We start from the raw sequence: 23,149 nt of genomic DNA, 5'->3' as shown, positions 1-23,149 counted from the left end.
AATCCGCAACACTGGTGTCAGGAGTGGGATACAAATCCATCGCCCTCCTCGCGGCACTGGTATCGGAGAACAGGAAAACGGGCTCTCCTGTCTCCGGCTAAATTCACGGGAATCGGTCCAGGGGTGAGAGAAGCGACCCCCGATTCCCTCCAAATTACGAGCGAGCAAAATTAACCCTTTAAGAGAAGCAAGATGGCGTCTCAAGGCGAGCGGGAGCCGGGGGTATTAGAAATGTATATGTGTAGTAATGTAGAGTCCATGGTCCAGGATGGAATCCCCGAGCAGGAAATGTTGATTGTGCAGGAACACGGACTCGCCCAACTGAACCCAGAGCCCGAAATGGGTGCGGCAGCGGCCGCGGTGTATGACACCTCCCCCCCCCCTCTCCACCAAAGTGCATCCGACATGGCCCAGCTATGCGCCATGCTGGCGGCAATGACAGCAAGGATGGATGCAAATACAAACGAAATGAAAGGCATGAACGAAAAGATGAATGCGGAAATGATAAACGAAATGAAAGGAATGAACGAAAAGATGGATGCGAATACACAAAAAATGGATGAAAAGATGGATACAAATACAAATGAAGTGAAAACGACGATGGATGCGAATACACAGCAAATAAAAAAAGAAATGAAAGAACTACGGGGTGAGACGCAGAACATGGGCCGATGCCTGCAGGCGGGCATGAAGGCCGTGACCAGGGAGCTGGGAATGGCGACTCCACGAGTGGGAGCAAACGAGCTGGAAGGGGGTGCAACGGCTGACAGGCCCGCGGTGGAGGCGGGTAAAAAAATAATTCGGGGGGCGTGTTCGGCGAGGGTCGTGACAGAGGAATCGACGGTGACCAAAAGGGAAAAATTAAATGGGGAGACCAAAACGTGTGAGACGAGACACGAGGTAACGACAAAGGAAATAATAATAGTTGAGACACGGGAGATAGAGGGTGAATTGGACGGGGTAAGTGACGCACACACACACACGGAGGTAGTGGAGGATAAAGGGGGTGAGCTGGCGGACTGGGTAGAGACCCAGTGCGAGCACCTGGATGGCCTCCTCCAGGAACGAGGGGAGGGAGTATGCCCCCTTGAGGCGAGTCACGACCAGGTGAGTTCGGTCGTGCTTTGCGAGGTTAAGGGGACGGGTGCTGTGGACAGGTGCACGGAAAGCTTGGGGGGTATAGAGGCCCCGGAGACTCTTGTGGGGACACAAATCCCCAGTGTGGTTGTCCCTGTGTGTGTGGTGCAAGGTGTGAGTGCGTCCCCGTGTGTGGAAGCGACCCCGTGTGTGAGTGGTGAGGTGGCGATTGTGCCAGAGTACGTGCTTCCCAGCACGCCGTGTGTGGATGAGGCAGCGTGTGTGGAAGAGGCCGTGTGTGTGGATGAAACGGCCAGTGTGGGTGAGGCACCGCGGGTGAGTGCCCCCGTATGTGTGAGTGAGGCACGGAGTATGGATGAGACACCGCGGTTGAGTGCCCCCGCGTGTGTGGATGAGGCACCGTGTATGAGTGTCGCCGTGTGTGTGAGTGAGGCACCGCGGGTGTGTGCCCCCGCGTGTGTGAGTGAGGCACGGTGTGTGGATGAGGAACAGCGGTTGAGTTCCCCCGCGTGTATGAGTGAGGCACGGTGTGTGGATGAGGCACCGCGGGTGAGTGCCCCCGCGTGTGTGGATGAGGCACGGAGTGCGAGTGAGGCACCGCGGGTGTGTGCCCCCGCGTGTGTGAGTGAGGGACGGTGTGTGGATGAGGAACAGCGGTTGAGTTCCCCCGCGTGTATGAGTGAGGCACGGTGTGTGGATGAGGCACCGCGGGTGAGTGCCCCCGCGTGTGTGGATGAGGCACGGAGTGCGAGTGAGGCACCGCGGGTGAGTGCCCCCGCACGCGTGAGTGAACGGCCGTGTGCAAGGTCGCTGTGTGCAAGGGAGACCGTGTGTGTGAGAGAGCGGTATGAGAGGGAGATGTCGGTTGGCATGCGGGAGCACGCAGCCGCGTCTCCCGGTGTGAATGTGATGGAGTGGACTGTGTGCGTCGTAACACGCAGGTATGCGTGTGTGGAATGGAGACGGAGACGGCGATAGAGGAGAGAAAGCCGAGTAGCGGCTGTAGTTGTTTCGAGGACCGTGCCGGGTTCACCCAGCAGTGAGCACGAGGTTCGTGCTGTGCAACGCACGAGACCGCCACGTGCTCGCTTGCGAGAGTGAAGTCCCGGTCCGGAAACGCACGCGGTGGATTTGCCGATCCCGCGGACGGACAAAGTTTAGGCAGGTAAATGGATTTGGACCGGACGGGTTCTCCACGCGATCGTGTGTGTTAAGCTCCAACGGGCAAAGCACATGTGTTCGCGTGGGGAACCCCTCGAGACGTGGGGCTTGTGTTTTTTTTTGCGCACGGTGACGTCATGGCTGCACGTGTGGTTGGAATCCGGCAGGAGGGGTATCTCTGCCGGATGGTACCGTCCAAGGAGGGACGAGGTACACGTGCAGCTGCATGACGTCACGGGCAGGTGCAAAGTGCGCGAGCTCTGAGTTGCCGCGCAGGTGCTGCGCATGGAAAAAAAAAAAAAGCAAGCCTCACTTTCGGGTGTACAGGATTCCTAGGCAAGGGGTGGAAGACCCCCTTGACCCTGGGCACAGGATGAAAACTAGTTAGGGGGAAGGGTTAGCTTAGTTAGACCGACTTCATGGGGCAGGGGTAAGTCCTCATGGAGTCCGAGGAATGGAATAGTTAGAGGGATTGCAGCGAGATTTAGGTTGGGAAATTTATTAATGATTTATTTGGAGACAGAGACAGACTTTGGATGTGTAGAGTTGACGTAGTTTCGCTACGTCGTGTTCAAAGGAACGTGCTACTAGTTTAAGGGACGACGTGGGAGCACGAGTTAGTTAGGGGGTGCAGATAGAAGGATGGCAGAGTTCAGTGGTGTGTGTGTGTTGAAGAGTTGGTGAGTTGTGAGGTGAGTACTCGTTGAGTGAGTGAGGCCAGCGGGTCTGTGTGAGTGGAGCAAATGGGGAATGCATGGTGCGATGAGTGATTGGGGGGAGGAGTGACTCCCGCCCAAGGGACCCCGGGGTCAGTGTAGGGTGAGTTAGCTGGGTTTGTCAAATTGAAATATGGAGGTCGTTTTGTTGTTGGTGGGAAAGTAGGCTCGAGACCCATTTGGAGGGGTGCAGGAGCCCTGTTGACGGGCTTGGGAGCGTGGCTGCGAAAGGTGAGTATCGCTGAGTGGGTACCCCGGGCACCAGGCTAGTCGGCCGTGGTCGGCCAAGGGCCCATGGGGGGCCGGGATAGAGTAGTGGGCATGGGTGCGCCTGCTTGGTGCGGGGGCCCGGGGCGCCATTAGCCGCGTGGGCAGTGTTGTGGGCACGGGTGACCCTCGGAAAGGGGCCCGGGAGGCCGGCCTGCCACGTGTGCGTTTCAGGGGAGGTGCCATGGGGGGCACTCCCCGGTGTTAGGGAGCTGGTAGGCTCGGAGGCAGTGTAGTGCCCGGGGGTGCCATAGCGGGAGATTCGGCAGAGGGTCGTGCCTGCCAAAGGGAGCCACGTGTCCCAGCCAGGAGACCGTGTGAGGGCACGGAGAGAAAATTGGGGGGCGAGGCCCGAAATTGTAAGGACACCAACACAGGCGACGGGAATCTGGGTTGTTAGAACCAATAGTTTAAGCGAGAGGCGCTTGTTGAAAGCCCCGGGGTAGTTTAACAGTTAAATGGTTAGGGTAGATTAGGAGATGTACCCCTCCGCACCATCCATCCCCTCGCTCTCGTTGTGGGCCGCTGGACCCACTTTGGGTTAAGATCGCCGAACTCTGGGGAGGCCATTCTGAGGCTTGAGGTGGGCCTCGACACAGGACGTTAGCTCTCCCTTATTCCCCTCCGGGAAGGGAACGTAGGGGTTGGGAGTAGGCTAGGTGACAGGATAGGTTAGCCGAACTAGGGGACGATTTATAATGGGGGAGTAAAAATAAAAACAACAAAAAAAAATAAGTTTTGGCTAAATTGGGATTTGACAAATTAAGGGAGTGGGTATGTACAGTGACAGGCAAAGGCGATAGGTTGGGAGGGAGACAGGTAGGTAGGTCCGAGCCCGCCTTCCAAGTGGCCAGCACCACCGCACTCCCTCCACCAACTTCCACTGACAGCAAGGCAGAGGCCGGCCAACTTCATCGGCAGCTGTTGTTGTGCTGCAAGGCCTGTGCCGGCCCACTTCATCTGCCGGCTGGCTGTTTTTCTTCAAGGCCTGTGCCGGCCAGTTCATCTGCCGGCTGTGTTTGCCTGCAGCGGCCTTCTTCTGCGGGCTGTGTTTGCCTGCTGCCTTTGCCATGCCATGCCCACTGCCCATGTTCACCAGCCCCGTTCAATTTTTGCTTTGCCCCCCCCTGTTCATTTCCATGTGCGCCAGGATCCGCAAGGCAACAGTTTGCAAGCTGCGAGAACTGCCCTGTTGGCAGCTACAACACGGGCCTGCAGTGGCGGCCCGTGCACCGTGTTTGTGTTCATCCATCCATTCGTTGTGTTCATTGCGTGTGCCACTTGAGCTGGCACGGAGACTGCGTTTGTGCAGCCCATGCACCGTTGTGGTTCACTGCATTCAGTCAAACCGTTCATGCATCCATTCGTTGTGCTCATTGCGTGTGCCACTTGAGCTGGCACGGAGACTGCGTTTGTGCAGCCCAAGCACCGTTGTGGTTCACTGAGTTCAGTTCAAAAGGGAAGGCCTTGGACTGCGTGTGAGCAGCCAGCCACGTTCCCTGTCACCTGCATTGTTTTGAGCCATAGACTGCATGCGAGCAGCCTGGCTCCCTGCTAACTGCTTTCTTTTTGCAGAGTTCAATGATCCTGGGCCATGGTTTAGTGTAAAATTTGTAAGTTAAGGTTAAGATGTACTGTAAATATGAGTGCGCCCCCGGCATGTCTGTCTTAGCGCCGGCAATTTTATTTAAGTCGTCCGTGTGAGTGAGTTTGTTTAGATAGTTACGCAGCCCTCAGGTTATTTATTTTGGGGACACGAATACCATGAATGTCGCACTCAGGGATCCGTAGGTAAAATGTACTAGGGGAAAACTACACATGATGGCACACGAAAATTTGACGACTCGGGACGAGTCTGTAAAAAGGGGAGGGGGTAGTGTTGTGGTTACCAAATTCGCAAACCACCATTCAGGTCCCTTAGGTGAGGTATCTCGGTAAGTACATGTGTAGTTAGGCCCAAACCCGTTGTCTAGTGGGAATACATGTCATTTATGCGTGCTGCGACTCTTCAGGATAGCCGTTTTTCTTTTACGATCTTTATTTTGGACCAACCGCCATTGTTACCACCACAACCACAACATCAACCACCACCAACCACCGCTTCACCACAACCGCCACGACCTTCACGTCACACCTCGCAACCGTCGCATCGCCACCGTTCTTGCGCCGCCTGTGGGTACCGGTGTTGGACTCGTGCAGGGCGCGCGCCGAACAGCGTGTACAAAATCACGGATTTTGTGCTTCAAAAACGGATCAAAAACGACACACGCCCACTTTTTGCCGTCCAATCGGTGAGCGAGGGGCGAATTGGCCCCGCCCCCAGGGCGTTGGAGGGCGATCGATATATGCAAATTTATGGATCAAAAAGCATTCACGCCCACTTTTTCTCGGGCCAATGGGGAGCGAGGTGAAAGGTCGAAGGGAGGGGGTCAAAGATGAGAGGGCGAAACCACGGGGCTGATATAAGCGACCGTGTTCGTCAGTAAGAGAGTAGTAGAGTCGGAGAGTCGGGAACAGAGAGTCAAGACTTCGCGGGCGGTGGAGTTGGCAAGAAGGAGCTGCTGGTCGTCGTGTGCGTTGGAGTCGGAACGGAGGGGACGGAGCTGTGGAGAGGCGGCGAGGGCAGACGAGGGGGTGCTCGCGTCGTGCAGGGAGCTGCACCCGAGGGAGGCCGACAGCGCGGGGTGGAGGTGGAGACGCTCGTCGCGGGGCAATAAAAATCCTCTATACCCCGAGCATCAGCAACCCCCTCCTGTTTCCCCCCGCGCTGAGATAGTGCGACCAAGGGGGCCCCTTTCCCACCCCCTACCAGACACTGCCCGCGAGGCCCGCGGGGTTGGGGCGCCATCGCCGCTCCGCGTCTCATCGCCGGACGGGTGGGCCCGACCCGGTCTCGGCCTCAGGCCCGCCTCATCCTTGAGGGTATTCTTTTCCTTGGTTTTGGGTATGTGTTGTCGGCGCCGTCTGTGAAGTGAAATTGTATAAGTGTTGCCGTGTGCTCGGTAGTCGGTATTAGCTCTGCATTGTGTCTTCGCTTTTACATTTGCTTTTTGTGTAAATTGAATTGTGTTTTTCTTTTCTGTGTGCTTTTGGTGGAATTGAATATGTGTGCTTCCCGTGTGCCGCGAATAAATGTGCTTTGTGTTGAACTGTTTCCCGCTTCGCTTCGTCATTTCTTTCTTTGAATCCTCATCTTGCTTCACGTAAAGGGTTGGCAGTGGGCTGAATACGCCCGATAATTAATCGAACCGTCGAGGTCGACGATAACACCGCTCGGTTATCCCGATAGTACGGAACGGGTCGCTTAAGTGGCCCGTGTCCGAAGTCGACCTGCGGCGAGGTGCGATCGCCCGGTCTACCCTCCGCGTGGGTACTTAGGTAGGTCGAATTTGGCGAGCAACCCTATCCCACGCGGGGGCTGATTGGCTCGATCGCGGTGAGACCGAAAGGTCCACCCGTGACTGGTCCCCGGCGTTAGTCCGAGAGGGTCACGACTGGATTGTCCGTCCGGTGGGCGACGTGCCGCGATTCGAGTTACGTGGCCGTCAGCACGCCGGCGGGCGCGAATCCGCAACAATATCTATATATATATATATATATATATATATATATATATATATATATATATATATATATATATATATATATATATATATATATATATATATATATATATATATATGCAGTATAATATACTCTACCAGTCAAAAGTTTTAGAACACCCCCATTTTTCCAAATTTTTACTGAAATTTAAGCAGTTTCATGTTTCAATGAACGCTTAAATTAAAGCATAGAACAAATAAACAATTGCAGATAAAAAAGAAATAATGGAATCGTTTTGTTGAACAAAATTTAATCTAAAATTTTGACTCATCAAAGCAGCCACCTTTTGCAGATATAACAGCCGAACATACTCGTGGCATTCTTTCCACAATGGAAATCAAATATTGTTCGGAAAGTTCTTCCCAACACTGTTGCAGAAGTTCCCACAAATGTGTTGCACTTGAAGGGTGCTTGCTTTCACCTTCTGTCCAGTTCATCCCAAACCAGCTCGATTGGGTTTAAGTCTGGAGACTGTGCTGGCCATTTCATGATTTGAAGCCTTCCGTCTTGTTCTTTTCTTCTAAGGTTGTTCTGACATAGCCTGGAGGTATGTTTTGAGTCATTATCTTGCTGTAGGATGAACCCCTGACCAACTAGGCAGAGACCAGAGGGTATTGCATGGTGCTGCAAAATGCTGTGGTTGCCCTTTTGGTTAAGGGTGCCAGTCACTCTGTGCAAGTCGCCGACTCTGGATCCAACAAAAGAGCCCCAGATCATCACACTTCCTCCTCCATGTTTGACAGTTGGTGTCACACACTGAGGAACCATCCTTTCACCTACTCGACGGCATACAAAAACCCTGCGTGATGAACCAATGATTTCAAATTTTGATTCATCGGTCCATTAGACCTTATTCCAGTTTTCAGTAGTCCACTGGCGGTGCTTCATGGCCCAGGCAAGTCTCTTTTTATTATTTTGACATCTTAGCAATGGCTTTCTTACTGCCACTCGACCTGTCAAACCTGCAGCTCGAAGTCTTCTCTTCACAGTTGAAACTGAGACTTCTTTACTTTGACCAGTGTTAAGCTGTGCTTGAAGCTGCTGTCCTGTGAGCCGCCTATCACGCAAGCTGTTGACTCTCGGAAACTTGTCTTCTGATTGTGTTGTGGCTTTGGGTCTGCCAGACCTCTTCCTGTCAGAGTTTCCTCCAGTTTCCAAGTGCCTTTTGATGGTGTTGGAAACTGTACTCACTGACACTTTGGCTCCTTTGCAATTTCTCTAAAGGAAAGACCTGCACTTTTAAGGGTTATCATGGTCTGTCTGGCTTCCTTTGTTAGTTGTCTTTTTCTCACCATTATGAGAGCAATATACTACTTCCTGCAGTGCAATATTGTCCAAATAATGCTTCGGAGGGTGGAGCAACACAGTCTGTTCCAACACTGCTTTTACACAGACAGAGGGTTTGTAACTAATCAACAAAAGTTGGGACACCTGTAGGAATTGTTTGCATCAACTTTCAGGGCTCAATTTACTTCCATTGCTGCACAACAGCTGCAGTTGCTAACCCATTAGTTTTTCCCTGAAAAGGGCCTTTTTTAACAACTCTGAAATTTACTTTATTTTTCAGTTTTTGGTAACCTAAACTTTTTCTTTTTTTACGTCCGGCAGTTTACCGCTAAGCTTTGTACCATTTCAGGTTATTCACTGGAATTGAGCTGCATAAATTTCAGTAAAAACTGGAAAAATGGGGGTGTTCTAAAACTTTTCACCAGTCGAGTGTATAGGGTGTCCCAAAAAATATACAACTTTTCATCTGCAAAGAGGATGGTCATAACATATATTTTTAAAAAAGATATATCGCTGGATAGAAAGCTGAAAGGTTGAAGTTTATTGTACCAATGTCAAAATTGCCACCAAAATTTAAATTTTGGTATAGAATCGTCGTTTTCTTGAAGACCACATGTTCGACGTAGGCTCCACGTTGTCCGATCACTGCCTGCAAACGCGTTGTCATGTTCTCCATCACTTTGGGAAACGTTTCCTGAGGAATGTTCTGGATTTCTCGGTGGATGTTTTCCTTCAGCTGATCAAGAGTCTGAGGCCAAGGGTTTCCATAGATCCTGTCCTTGAGATACCCCCACAAGAAGAAGTCTGGAGGAGTAAGGTCAGGGGAATACGGTGGCCACTCAACATCTTCGTAGAGGGAGATAAAGCGGCCCTTAAAATGTTGGTTGAGAAAACGCCTCGTTTCCCTGGCTGTATGGGGTGGTGTCCCATCCTGCTGGAACCACTGGGTTCTCATCTAGATCAGGTTGTTTCTCCTACGGGCCTGAGTACGTAGCTCAGGCAGATAGAATTCCTGAATCATTTCGCGATAGTTCCTCTGGTTTACCGTTCAAGTGCGTCCCTGGTCATCTTCAAAGAAGTATGGACCAATTATCCCATACCAACCAACCGCCACCCACATGGTGACTTTGAGAACAGATCGAGGCACCAGTTCAGTTGATGCATTACCAGGATTTCAGTTCCCCAGTACCGAAAGTTTTGTTTGTTTACCTCCCTGGACAAGTGAGCATGGCATTCGTCCGTCACGTGAAGTTTTTTGAGGAAGTCTGCATCTTCCTCCAACTTTCCTGAGAACCAATTTGAAAAGTCTGGTCGTTTGCGTTTCTGTTGATCAGTAAGCACCGTTTCCGTTTGAATTTTGTATGGACAGGCATGAATGTATTGGTGAAGGATCCTCTGAACGGTGCGCTTATGAATGTTTGCCTTGGCAGAAAGTCATCGAATCGATTTTTTTGGACTCTGAACGACCGCCTGTCTCACCATTTCCACATTTTCTTCACTACAACCTGTCCTCCTCCGACCACTGTGACCCTTGTGAAGGTCACAGATGGTTCCCACATTGGTAAACTGCGATGGTGCACTTTATTGTCTGAAAGTTTGGAGCATGGCGCAAGTGGATACCGAAATGTCTCGTAAAGACGTTGCACCTGTATGACACTTTTCGTCTGGTGCCAAAGTTCAACTATTTTCGTCCATTGTTGTACGGTCAGTCTTGGCATTTTTCTGGCGCTTGCTTGGTATCAAAATAAACTTCAGGGTCTCTGCAACAAGAAATGAAGCATTCGTGACAAAATTACTGCTTTTTTATGATCAAACGAAGCATTTTTAAAGTTTTATATTTTTTTGGGACACCATATATACATATATATATATATATATACATATATATATATATATATATATATATATATATATATATATACATATATATATATATATATATATATATATATATATATATATATATATATATATGGAAACATGTGGAGTGTGACGAGCACTCCCCCAGATCTCCATTGGACATAGTCCTACACTAAAGCGTCACCTCCAACCCAGAGTCCTCGGCCCGACGACTCTGTTAAACAGACAAAGATTACATGGTCAACATCAGTTAAACATCAAGCAGAACCGCCTATCCAGATTTTAGGTAGGCTTATTTACCCTCATCAAGACGGCATACTGATAAATATCTTGCCAATGAAGCCCACATTCATCGTTTTACATCAGATGCACCTCCTGACTGTTATGGTGAGCATCGCCGTGGATTATGTCTCACATAAAACCGCATGATCCACAAAGAACAACCATCCGTCTGCCACCCAGATGATTGTTCCCGTTCATGCAAACCATTCAATCAGAAGTCACATGATGTGATCGGCGGGTAAATCACTACATGTGGAGTGTGACGAGCACTCCCCCAATCTCCATTGGGCATAGTCCTACACCACAGCATCACCTCAAACCCAGAGGCCTCGGCCTGGCGACCCTGTCAAACAGACAAGGATTACATGGTCAACATCAGTTAAACATCAAACGGAACCACCTCTCCGAATTTCGGGCTTATTTGCCCTCATCAGGACGGAGCTTTCTCGGCTTTATTTACAGCTTTATCTCCTGACCATCATTGCAGACCACCATACCAACCAAGTCTTCTCTTCCTTCAGTTCTTCTTCACGAGTATTGATTAATATTAATCTTTTTCTGATTTCTGAGCTCGGAATTCTTTCTTTCAGAGGCAATCCATTCATCCATCGCATCATTCTCTTCAATTGTGGGCCTATTATATGCATAAAACAGAATTTAAACTTAAGCAGACTCACAATGAAAAAAATAAAAATAAAACCTGTCGTGGTGACTGTCATATAGTACATGCGGGTGTGTTCCTGTAACATTGTGGAAATATATCAGCTACAAGAAAACATCAAATATGGAATACTGTACATAATGAAGAGGGATGTAAAGAAGGGCAAACACCACAGGAAGAAAGACAATCAAAAGAGAAATTCGCATGAGCTGAAAAGTGATGCAAAAAAGCAACGGAATTTGTAAGTGTGAGATTGTGAACTTAACCAAGAAGAGAAAGATCAATACGAAAGACACTTTAAAGCCAATTAGGGTAGACACTGAGAGATTAATATATATATATATATATATATATATATATAATACTTGCCAATCCCAGCTTAATCTACTGAACTGGAAGAGCTCCCTGCAGATGAATGTTGGCCATGCCACTACACCTTGGCTTAAAATCTACAGATAAACAGAAACCCAGACGTCATGGGAAATGCGACCATAGCCTCCCAGCAAGGAGTGCTATCACCTCTACAATATTGATAATTTCAGCTGAATCATAGTGTTGAAATACCCATTCAACATTCCATTATAGAAACAGTTGTTTAAGTGCAGGTGGAAACCTCAAAACAGTTAGCATTTAACATGAGGCAAAAGCCTTGAGATAGTACAGGTGGTCAAAGTGAGTGATGGATGAATTTTACTGAAAAATAAGATAAATTTTTAGATTAGGTAAATCTCCACCGTAATTGGTACTATGGGTCTTGTGGATTTGTTAAATATTACATCAACATTATCGTTGAATGATGTGGTGTAATTTCAAAATGAATGAACTTTCACTTTGGCTGTGGGAGCTTATGGGCCTCGACAATATAGACTTGACACTTGTATCCCCCCCCCCCCCGATTGCCCTCCCATCCACCCTTGCCAAAGCTGACTCTAAAGGAGAGATAACAATACAGCTATCCATATATTTAAATGCCTAAGCTATCAGGGGGGTGTTTGTCGGTGAATGGAGGATGATGGAGAGGAGGTACAGGAAAGTTCCATAAGCAATATTGATGTATGCAATGTGAAAGTTAATTCAAAAGGAATATGGCTGTTCATTCTTAGAATCTCTATTAGATTGCATTTGTACATAGATTCATATTGTGCATAGTTCGATCAGATTGGTTCGCTTCATTCCCAAAATCTGAATTGTTTCTCCGAGGTAAATAAACCAATAAGAGGAAGTTAATAGAGTAGGGCTGTCTTGTCTGTCTTAAAAGAAATGTGATAGCTTATTAAATATCAGAATCGGAAAGCTAATCGAAATTATGGATAGATTTTGGGGAGAATATTACAAATTATATGTACATAACTTACATTGATGAGTGTGATTCATACTGTGCAATCACCTAACTCCACCTTCACTTGTATGCAGCAGCCTGAAATATCTCCCACCCCCTGTGTTTAACCTCTCTGGAGTGAGGCCAGAAGAGAGGTGTTAGAAAGCTGGGAGTCCATCAATCTGCCTGCAGTGGGTGAGAAGAAAACCTTTAAAATCAGTAGCTTCTCAAGAGATGTGCTTGTCACAATATCGTTGGGAAATACACTGTGACATCTATAATATTCATCAGCTTGTGCTCGTTGATGGGCTTGCAGTTTAACCACCATCCAAGGGATGGTGCACTCATTAATGCAACGCCCTGCCTGCAAAACACCAGTCAGTCAGATTATTGTAGGGTATGTAAAGTTGAGCCCAGGCTCGATAGCAGAGAGGCAATGGTGTACTTACCTCTGTACCATCCTGTCTGTCTTTGTGACATTCCTACTGGACCAGATGGCTTTAATTTGATTAATTTAAAACTCTTTGTAGATATCTGCCGAAAACATTTTCACTGGAGGGGAAAGTGGCAAGAAATGGGAGACTTTGTCCTATTTTCTACTTTGACACTCTTAATGTTGGAGCTGGCCTAATTACCTCCACTACCAAAGGTGGAAGGACATTAAATGTTTTCACCCCTGTCTGTCTGTTTGTTTGTTTGTTTCTTTGTTCGTTTGTGTGCAGGATATCTCAAAAAGGTGTTGATGTATTTGGACGAAACTTGGTAGGCTAGTTTGTAATGTAACAAGGTAGAATTGATTCGATTTTGGTGAAGATACGAAACCGGATCCGAGAATTTTTTAAGTGATTCTTCACCATTGAGTGATGGGGCCAAAATAAACATATAGCACAATATCTCAAAAAGTTAGGGACGGATTCAGACAAAACTTGGTGGATGAGTTGGTTAGGTGACAGGAACAAACCGATTAGATTTTGGTTCCGGTCCAAATCCAGATCCGGCCTATCAGTGGGATATAAAATGTAAACTAATCAGCCTGGTGGAGGTACGCGCTCCATCCAGTGCCCTTGTTGTTTAAGAAAGGATTCAGTGAGTGATTGGAGGTGTACAGACCTGTTAATTTAACTGCAGTTGTGAGGAAGAAGTTGGAGATATTAATTAAATATCAAATGGGAGAACCATTTAAACACATTTATGCTGAGTAAAGGCAGTCAGCATAGATTTACTAAAGAGAGGTCATGTTTAATAAATGTATTGGACTTGTGTTTGAATTAGTTTTTGATTGGGTGGTTGATGGATATGTAGTGAATGTGGTATAATCTTTATTTTATATGAAAATAAATAACGTTTCACATGGAAGGCTCTGAGCTGAGGTTAGGACCTGTAGAGTGGCTGGTAGAGTAGTTAACTGAATTGAAGACTGGCTTAGTTATAGGAAAACAAGGAGATAATGCTTTATGCCCCCCCCCCCCCCACATTTTGGGTGGTATGTGGAATAGATCTGTATCATATGAAAGCTAAATCTTGAATAGTTTTTGAAATACCATGTGCACAAGCCAAGTTACTGAGATGGTTGCCATGTCAACAAAATTCGGCCAATTACTGGGATGATCTAATCAGGTTGAGATAATGTCATGAGAGATAGACATCTGTAATGTGAAAGCTAAATGTTCCATGGTTTTTGAAATATTACACACACAAAAGTACATGGACAGATAATTATTGGTCGGCCCCTCGGGCTGGTGGGAGCTCATTTTAATGTCCCCCGTCTCTGACCTTCTCGGAGGCATTGGGGACAAAAACAGTGGCAGAAACCTCAGGGATTACAGTGCCGATATAAAATCTACACCCCCTTTCAAAATTTTCACCATTTGTTGCCTTATAGCCTGGAATTATATTGCATTAAATCAGACTTTTTTTCCACCTTTATTAACACATTGTAACCCACAACTTCCATGTGAAAAACAAATTCCACAAATTTCAGGTGATTAATCATAATTAAAAATACAGAAAAAATTACAGAAAAAAGTAAAATACTGAAAAAATAATATCGTGGTTGGATAAGTTTCCACTCCCACCCACCTTGATAATAGCAATTGTAAATTAGTTCAGGTGTAACCAATCACCTTCAAAATCACACATCAAGTTAATTGGCCTCCACCTGTGTTAAATTGCAGTGATTCTGAATATTTCTGAATAAAATCAGCTGTTCCTGCAGGTTTCCTCTGCTGGGTTAGTGCATTTCACAGCAAAGACTCAACTATGAGCACCAAGGAGCTTTCAAAAGACCTCAGGATAAAGTTGTGGAAAGGTACAGATCAGAGGATGGGTATAAAAATATTTCAAAGGCCTTGAAAATCCCTTAGAGCACAGTCAAGGCAATCATAAATAAGTGGAAGGTTTGTGGTACCACCATGACCTTACCTAGATCAGGCCATTCCTCCAAACTGGATGACCAAGCAAGGAGGAGACTGATCAGAGAGGCCACCAAGGGGCCAATAACAACTTTGAAAAAGCTACATGCCTTTATGGCAAACACTGGTAACGGTGTGCATGTGGCAATATCCCAAGCACTCCACAAGTCTGGCTTCTATGGAAGGGTGGCAAGAAACAAGCCAAATAAGCCATTACTTTAAAAAAGCCCACCTTCAGTCCCATTTGAGGTATGCAGAAAACTACTCCAGATATTCTGTAGCCATGTGGCAAAAAGTTTTGTGGTCTGATGAAACCAAGATGGAACTTTTTGGCCTAAATGCAAAACGTTACGTTTGGCGCAAACTCAACACAGCCCATCACCCAAAGAACACCATCCCTACTGTGAAGCATGGTGGTGGCAGCATCATGTTGTGGGGATGTTTGTCATCAACAGGGACTGGGGCACTTGTCAGGATTGAAGGGAAAATGGATGGAGCAAAATACAGAAAAATCCTGGAGGAAAACCTGCTGCCCTCTGAAAGAAAGCTGAAATTGGGATGGAAGTTCACCTTTCAGCATGACAACAACCCGAAGCACACAGCCAAAGCTACACAGGAGTGGCTAAAGAACAAAACGATAAATTTCCTTGAGTGGCCCAGTCAGAGCCCCGACCTAAAGCAAATCGAAAATCTGTGTTATGACTTGAAGATTGCTGTCCATCAACGCTCCCCATGCAACTTGACTGAGCTTGAACAGTTTTTTGCAGAAGAATGAGCAAATATTGCCCAATCAAGGTGTGCAAAGTTGGTAGAAACCGATCCCAACACACTCATAGCTGTTATTGCTGTCAAAGGTGTTTCCACCGAGTATTAACTCAAGGGGGCGGACACTTATCCAACCAAGATATTCTAGTTTTTGCATTTTTAATTAATTTTCTGAAATCTGTGGAATTTGTTTTTCACTTGGAAGTTGTGGGTTATGACGTGTAAATAAAGGTGGAAAATGTCTGATTTAATGCAGTTTAATTCCAGGCTATAAGGCAAGAAAAGGTGAAAATTTTGAAAAGGGCTGTAGACTTTCGATAGGCACTGTATTTATACTTTACGTACTGTTGTAAATACCTGTTTCGTCCAGGAGCAAATTGTGGTGTAAGTGAAATTTCTTTCACAATGTCTTGTGTGGAGCCCCCCCCCTTTATTAAAACTGTGGTTACACCCCACCTCCCACTGTTATAAAACTCCTGTTGTTGCACCCTGCCTCCCTCGTATGAATTGTGGCTCTGCCCCTCCCTATTCTAAAAATTCTGGTCGCACACCCTTTACCCCCTTATAAAAATCGTGGTTGCACTCCCCCTTTCCAAAAAAAATTCTGGTTGCACCCTCTCCTCCCTCCTAATAATAATCAGTGTCATTGTACAAAGGATTTTATGGTGTGATAAGACGGCGTTATCCAAATTAGATGATAACTAGGGTAAGGCATCCTGTCTTAATCTGTGGGCAAGGAACCAGGTAGAAGAAGGCATGAGATGACACATTCCTATAATGACGGGGTGTGGAGGGGAGGAAGGGGGTACACGGAGAGATGGCGATATTTAGTATGGCCCCCGGTGAACATACTATGAAGTTGGATTATTATTATTATTTTTATAATTATTCTGCATCCTGTACCTTTCCACTTCTCCTGCCCGGTTTGAGTGGTTGATTGTTGTGTTATGTGTGGTGGTGCCATCGGATTTTTACTTTCTTTGGTATGGTTTTTCTTCTCGAATTCCTGAACTGTTTTGTGTTCGTGTCCAGGATTTTCATTCAACTGTTTTGTGTGTTAAATAAATTATTTCTTCCTTAAGAGACAGTGTTCCATTTGCCATGACAATGTTTGGGCTCAATTTTAATTTCCTGGAAGATTAAAATTAAAGTCGTTCTGTTTTATAACCAACACCGAATATGGGCTATTCAATTATTGTCGAGTCTATTCACCTAGTCTTTGGGACTGGACAGATATGTCGAAACATGTGACACTGAACCGGAAGCAAATCTATCCTCCAATCCCACCCTATTTATTAAATCTATCCCAAACCTCATGCCGATTGGTCCCCTTCGCAGCCCAATCATGACACGTAGCCATTCCTGGCAGACTTGAAAGGTACAGCTGACGTCTCTGCAATTGCACGTCTGGTGTCTTATTGTTACCTCTGATGGAAGATGGTATTCTTCTGAAACGTCAAGATTTTAAGAAATAATTTTAATCTTTTGGCGCAGTGTGCTTTGATTCTCCGTACAACATATCACAATATTTCAAGTTGTGGATGAGTTGTGACAAAACTCTGTGGACAAAACTGTTATGGCAAAACAGGCGACATCTGATCACGGTCGAAATGTTGTGAACACAAACATTAACGTTTGCTGATGATCAGTTTCCCCGCCGTTCCATCTGCGCTTTTTTAACTACTACACCATCGTAGTCTCTTCCAGAGATGCAGCGAAGTCTGATCTCATGGAAATTTCACCCGCGTCACGCTCGCCATGAACGGATGTCTTTCCACTTTATTTGCACAATTTGAAGTGCAGAAAGCAAATGCACATAAAAACACCATTTTGATCATCTCCCAGAAAATCCTATGAAGGAGAACAACGTAAAACTAGAAGTCTAGAACGGCACTTGGTAAAACGCATAGTCTCACCTCGTGCACTCATTCTGAACAAAAACACTCCAGCTAACTGTACCTGCCACTACTCTGGCCCACTGCTATTCTGGCCCATATATCCGTTTCATACATGCACCTGATTGTCATATACATTACCATTATCCATAGCTTTATTGATTGATTATTAGGATATTTAACGACCACTTTTGTGCACATTAAGGCTAAATTGCGTCAATGAAGATGAATATGAAAAAAATTTCAAGCTATATTCCCCGATCATATGGCTCGTCGATCATATGTATGAAATTTCGTATTGATCTGTTAAGTGGTTCTGGAGAAGAAGATTTTAATTTTAAATCCAATGTGGCCAACAGACCATGTGACTGATGACACCATACATTTAATTTTTCACTCACATCAGGTCGTCATTCATGTATATGAAGTTTCAGATTTTTCGGATAAGGAGTTTTTTTGAATCTTGTTAGTTAAAATAGCCGCAATTGACTAAATATTGTGCAGGAAAAATTGGAATCAGCGAATCCTTTTGAAGAAGTTTTGAGGTCTGCGTCCTTAAGGCTCCTAAAGATTTGCGAGGAACAAAATTATTGGCATTTCAAAGGATATGATGCATTTTGGAAGCCTCTTACTCATCATCATCAGACTTTTTCTGGTGTCAGTTTGATAAGGCACTTTCTGCCTCATCCTCCCCCACCACTGCTGACAAAAGACAAGGAACAGGGGAGAGGGAATTGCCCCCCACCCCACCCTCATCCTCTCAGTAGTCCCAGTCTACAGTACTTGTTTTGCCATGAAATCGGGCTGCAATCTACCACATGGAGTAGCCATCACGAGCTAACACGTTGATTTCTATCCAGTATGCTCCTCCTGTGATATTTCCTTCCCAGTTGCCATAGTGTTCATCACATCCATGAAAAAAAATCTACAATGATATCACCAACTAGACTTTTATAGTCCTTCTGCAGATATTGCTCTTTCTGATTGCTTGCATGACAACTAATCCCAGTGTATGTTCTCAAAACATGACCACTGAAGAGTCTTTCATTTTTACACATGAGCTGCAATTCCATCATGTGTTGTTTGCATTTTACACCCAATTTTACCTCCGCTTCCATAATGATTTCCAATACCTGCAGTAATGATTTGGAGAGTAGAGTTAAAAAGTAGGCAGTTTGAGGTTGCAAAAGAGGAAGCTCGTATGAGTTTAGTTTGATTTCACAAGGGGGTATAAAGTGTACATCAAGAGAAGTTACATTATCAGGGGTCTTTCATTCAGTGAGTATTTAGTGAGGCCTCACCTCAAAATTGTGTACAGTTTTCGTAATTACCTCTGAGGGAGGACAGGACTGACAGGAAGAGAGTTCAGCATAAAGTGACTCGATTGATTCAGGGGCCATCCAGAATAAGCTATGAGGAGCGGAGAAAGGAGGCAACACTTTATTCATTGGGCAGGAGGTGATTACGAGGGTTATTGGGTATAGACAACAATGAAAGGTACAGACAAAGTAAATGCGAAACAAGCCAGAAGGTGGACATGGGTAGTCGATCAAGTCGAATTTAGTCGTTTTTCAGCCGTTACGAGCCAACAAAAGCGTCCATAGCAACGGTTCTTTCTCACACACAACTAGGACATACCATGAACCTACCATACCAGTTTTTTCATGTATATCTGACTCATAGTCTCTGAGATATAACGAACTTCGTTTTTTTATTGTTTTCGACCAGGGTTCATTCAAAGTCGATCTTCTCTGACAGTTTTCATAGGATCTGGCCGGAAATTTTTGACAATATGGTGAATATACTGCCCACAGTCGCTCGTGGCCTGATTTTTGATTTTTGAAAAAATAAATTTTTGAGATTTTTTTGAAAATTTCAAAGGTCCGTTGCTAGGCAACGGATGGGTCCATAGCAACGGTTCTCATTTGCACACAACTCGGTCATGGTATGAACCTATCAACCAAGTTTCATCGAAATCACCATCGTATTAATGGAGCACTGGACCGAACAGACATACATACAGACAAGCCGATTGGCAACATGGCTGCTCGCTCTAGATGGAAAGCTGGCCGACGCGACTAGCCGATATTCATGTACATGCTATCAATCAATTTAGCACAATAAACATGATTATCACAGCCCTCTTAGTTTGCGCCCAGAAACCCGCCTTGTGAAATTTCAGGCATGTTTCCAAAGAGACTCTAACAAATGGCAGCCCTGGTAATTCCATTTATCTATTCGCTAAAGATTTTATTTTTTTTTTATATGATGCTGTAAGACATTCTCCTTGGGCACAAAAAACAGGTCCCTCGGAGGTCCAGTTTCAGAGGTATTACAGTAATTTTTTTCGGACATTCCACAATAAGTGTACGATGTACGATAAAGTATTTTAGCTGTTGCTAAGCAACGGAGGTGTGCATAGCAACCATTCATTTTTGTGTACATGCTAGCCACATTGTACACATTTCACCCAAGTTTCATCAAAATCGGACTCTTTCTCTTAGAGATATTCGCAATTAACCGTTTCTGAAATGTTCGACATGTACTCGCCCAAAATCTATCTCCTCCTCCAAATATTTTTTGTTAGGGCTGCAAATTGGCATGAAGGGAGCTAGATAGATTGCGCACAGAACTCTAAGCTTCGATTTTTCGATTTATTTATTTTTGATTTTTTTTCGATTTTTTGACCACTTTAAAGGGCCGTTGCTATGCCGTTGCTCGGGCCCGGGGTCCCATATTCGAAAGCACACGATTCCCAGAAATATTGGTCCAACCTTCCAAATTTCATTGGAATCGGTTGAGTGGTTTAGCCCCGAGGCTTGACCAAAGTTTCGCTGACAGACAGACAGATGGAAATGTCCAGAATAAGGGTGCTCTCAGAGCAGCCAACAGACAGACAGACAGACAAACATATCGACGGAAATACTGATAACAAGGGTAGACTAGATTGACTACCCAATAGTTTTTAGTAGAATGGACAGTTACAGAACCTTAGCCTGAACGTAAAGAAGAGGAGAGTTAGGACAGTAATTTGGCAGGGGTCCTTCACACTCAGAGTATTTGTTGCTTGCAGTGGTCTCCCTGGAAAGATTGCAGCAGGAGAAACAGCAGATAGGCTTAGGTCAACTTATGAGCATTGGGGATAGAGGGGTTACATCGACCATTGGCAGGACTGGTTGGTAGCTGAGGTATGGATCAAGGAGTGATTGCATACACGTGTAGTGACTGTGATGTCGGTGAGAGGGTCTCGTCAAAAAGCGAATATATATGCTGTCAATGTTTGTTCATTCCTCACTCTACAATGTCATTATGCTCCTTTTCCCCCAAACAAGTGCAGAAAAAACATAGCCCGGTAATGTCCCTGTGCCTACCTGTTCTATCCCCCACTCCCAAGTGAAATGAAGTAAAAACCTGATAGTTTGAATAAATGTATTATTGGTATTAAAAGTACATGCATGATGGGCTAAGTGGCCTCCTCCTGTGTCCAAGTTCCTTGTAATGCTTGATTTTGTTTTTTAGAGCATATGCGAGCACATCATTGCACCGTCGATTCCAAGAACAAATGGCTGAACTTCTACACATGCATGAAGGTGAGCATGATGAGCCACGAAGGATGGGCACAGTTCGGTAAGGTTGAGACTGCCTCTCCAATTGCTGATTAGATTAAATTCAGGAACTGATGGCGTGGCTCGAATGCAATCTGATTGAATCATTTGCGGGAATTTCCGAGCAAGTGTAAAAGGCGAGTGACAAGCTTTGATTTGTCTATACAAGAGAGGTAGATAACCTGTCCTGCACCAGTTGATCGCCATTTGTGTGACAATGAAGAATTCACAAATTGTGACACACACACACACACACACACACACACACACACACACACACACACACACACACACACACACGTACTCACAGTTGAGTCTCATTTATAAGATGGTCAAAGCAAACATGTTTGCAGCACAAAACGTTCAAATTATCGATATTAAAAATGTAAATAATAGTACGAGTTCCTTGACAAGGAACTTCAACACAGAACGAGACCATTAGTTCATCAAACCTGTGCAACAGATGCCAACATATGGTTGCTTGTCCTATCTATTGTACCCATAATATAATGTGTTCTATCCTTTTTAAACATCGAGTGTCAATAAAGTCTTTGGTATGACTCTGCGAGGGTTCGAAACACTGATCTCCCCGTCTGTTAGTGGCACTTCCAGCCATTACGCCACTGAGCTTAGTTGAACCTGACAAATTGGGGTTTAGCGCTTAGCCGGACGTATTAACTATCGTATTATTTTGGTTTTTATATTGCACATGACAAGATATACCAAACTTAGCCTAATAAGTTAATTAATGTAAATAAGTCACGCAAAAAGAAAACAGCCAAGAAATCATGAGAAATTTGTGAAACGTCTTGAAGAGGTAAGAGCAAACCGCACATATACTACAATGAGTCATAGAGGAGAATAATTGCTTTCCAGGTACGTGTAAACAATACACTTAGTATCGACAGAACGTTTTATTGTACAAATTAAAAAAACCGAGATCGAAAAAAAATTTGCACATTGATTTAAATAAGTCCATAGTATTGTTGCAGTTCTGGAAACCGCATCCCTCCAACACCAATGGCAGCCAACATACAGTGGTCCCCAGATAGTTATTTCATCAATGTGCTTTCAGATAGTCCCTTCCTTCTTGTCTAGTTGGTCAAACGGCACAGTGCGTTGTGTAAATCTCATAGTTAGGTCTGATTAAACCTCTGAACCTCATTCATATTATTTTTTCTCTATTCCTGAGGTAATAGGAATAAAACTGAAAAAAAAGGTAATGGGAATCCTGAAATAGGAATAAAACACCAACCGCTCATGCTGCACGGAGTGCGTGCCCCACGGCGACGGTCCCCACCCACTGTTCAGGCGATAGGAAGGATGACCAACCCAACAGCGCGCTGCAGGAATTGCCACGCTGAGGAAGTAGACAGAGCGTCACACCAAGTGCTAACAAATTACAGTGCGCGCGGCGCACTTTTTTCAACCCATTTCTGAAAATAATAAATATAACTGTCGTCTTTTCAATCCGAATCTCCATCTAATAATTAAGTCTGTCTTCTTCTTCAACTCAACCCTTCAACCCAGCTCCAGGTGACGGAGCAGGAACCAGCAGCTCCGGGCGACGGAGCACGAACCACCAGCTCCGGGCGATGGCGAACGAACCGCCAGCTCCACGTGACGGAGCACGAACCGCCAGCTCCGGGCGAGGTACAGGAACCGCCAGCTACGAGCAATGGAGCACGAACCGCAAGTTCAGGGCGACGGAGCAAGAACCTCCAGCTCAGGGCGACGGAGTACAGACCACCCGCTCAGGGCGACGGAGCACGGACGGCCTGCACAGGGCGACGCAGCACGGACCGCCCGCTCAGGGCGACGGAGCACGGACCGCCCGCTCAGGGCGACGGAGCACGGACCGCCCGCTCAGGGCGACGGAGCACGGACCGCCCGCTCAGGGCGACGGAGCACGGACCGCCCGCTCAGGGCGACGGAGCACGGACCGCCCGCTCAGGGCGACGGAGCACGGACCGCCCGCTCAGGGCGACGGAGCACGGACCGCCCGCTCAGGGCGACGGAGCACGGACCGCCCGCTCAGGGCGACGGAGCGCGGACCGCCCGCTCAGGGCGACGGAGCGCGGACCGCCCGCTCAGGGCGACGGAGCGCGGACCGCCCGCTCAGGGCGACGGAGCGCGGACCGCCCGCTCAGGGCGACGGAGCGCGGACCGCCCGCTCAGGGCGACGGAGCGCGGACCGCCCGCTCAGGGCGACGGAGCGCG

The 23,149-nt window shown here is 46.4% G+C and overlaps 1 long non-coding RNA gene across 1 annotated transcript in view; it reads left to right on the top strand.

Annotated features, from left to right (window-relative positions):
• The window catches only part of LOC147030956 (uncharacterized), a 53,104-nt gene extending 30,405 nt beyond the window's left edge, over positions 1 to 22,699 (top strand). Inside the window, exons 3-5 of the long non-coding RNA XR_015055826.1 lie at positions 12,349 to 12,448; positions 20,844 to 20,914; positions 22,460 to 22,699. This is a non-coding gene — a long non-coding RNA (uncharacterized LOC147030956). The remainder of the gene's footprint in view (positions 1 to 12,348; positions 12,449 to 20,843; positions 20,915 to 22,459) is intronic.
• Positions 22,700 to 23,149: the final 450 nt, after the last annotated feature.

The sequence above is a fragment of the Eptatretus burgeri genome, chromosome 3, assembly GCF_056783735.1.
Source record: "Eptatretus burgeri isolate ZD-2024b chromosome 3, Ebu_testis_v1, whole genome shotgun sequence".
NCBI classification, from domain to species: Eukaryota; Metazoa; Chordata; class Myxini; order Myxiniformes; family Myxinidae; genus Eptatretus; species Eptatretus burgeri.
Note: the sequence above shows the minus strand (reverse complement) of the source record. Positions and strands in the feature narration are given on the sequence as shown.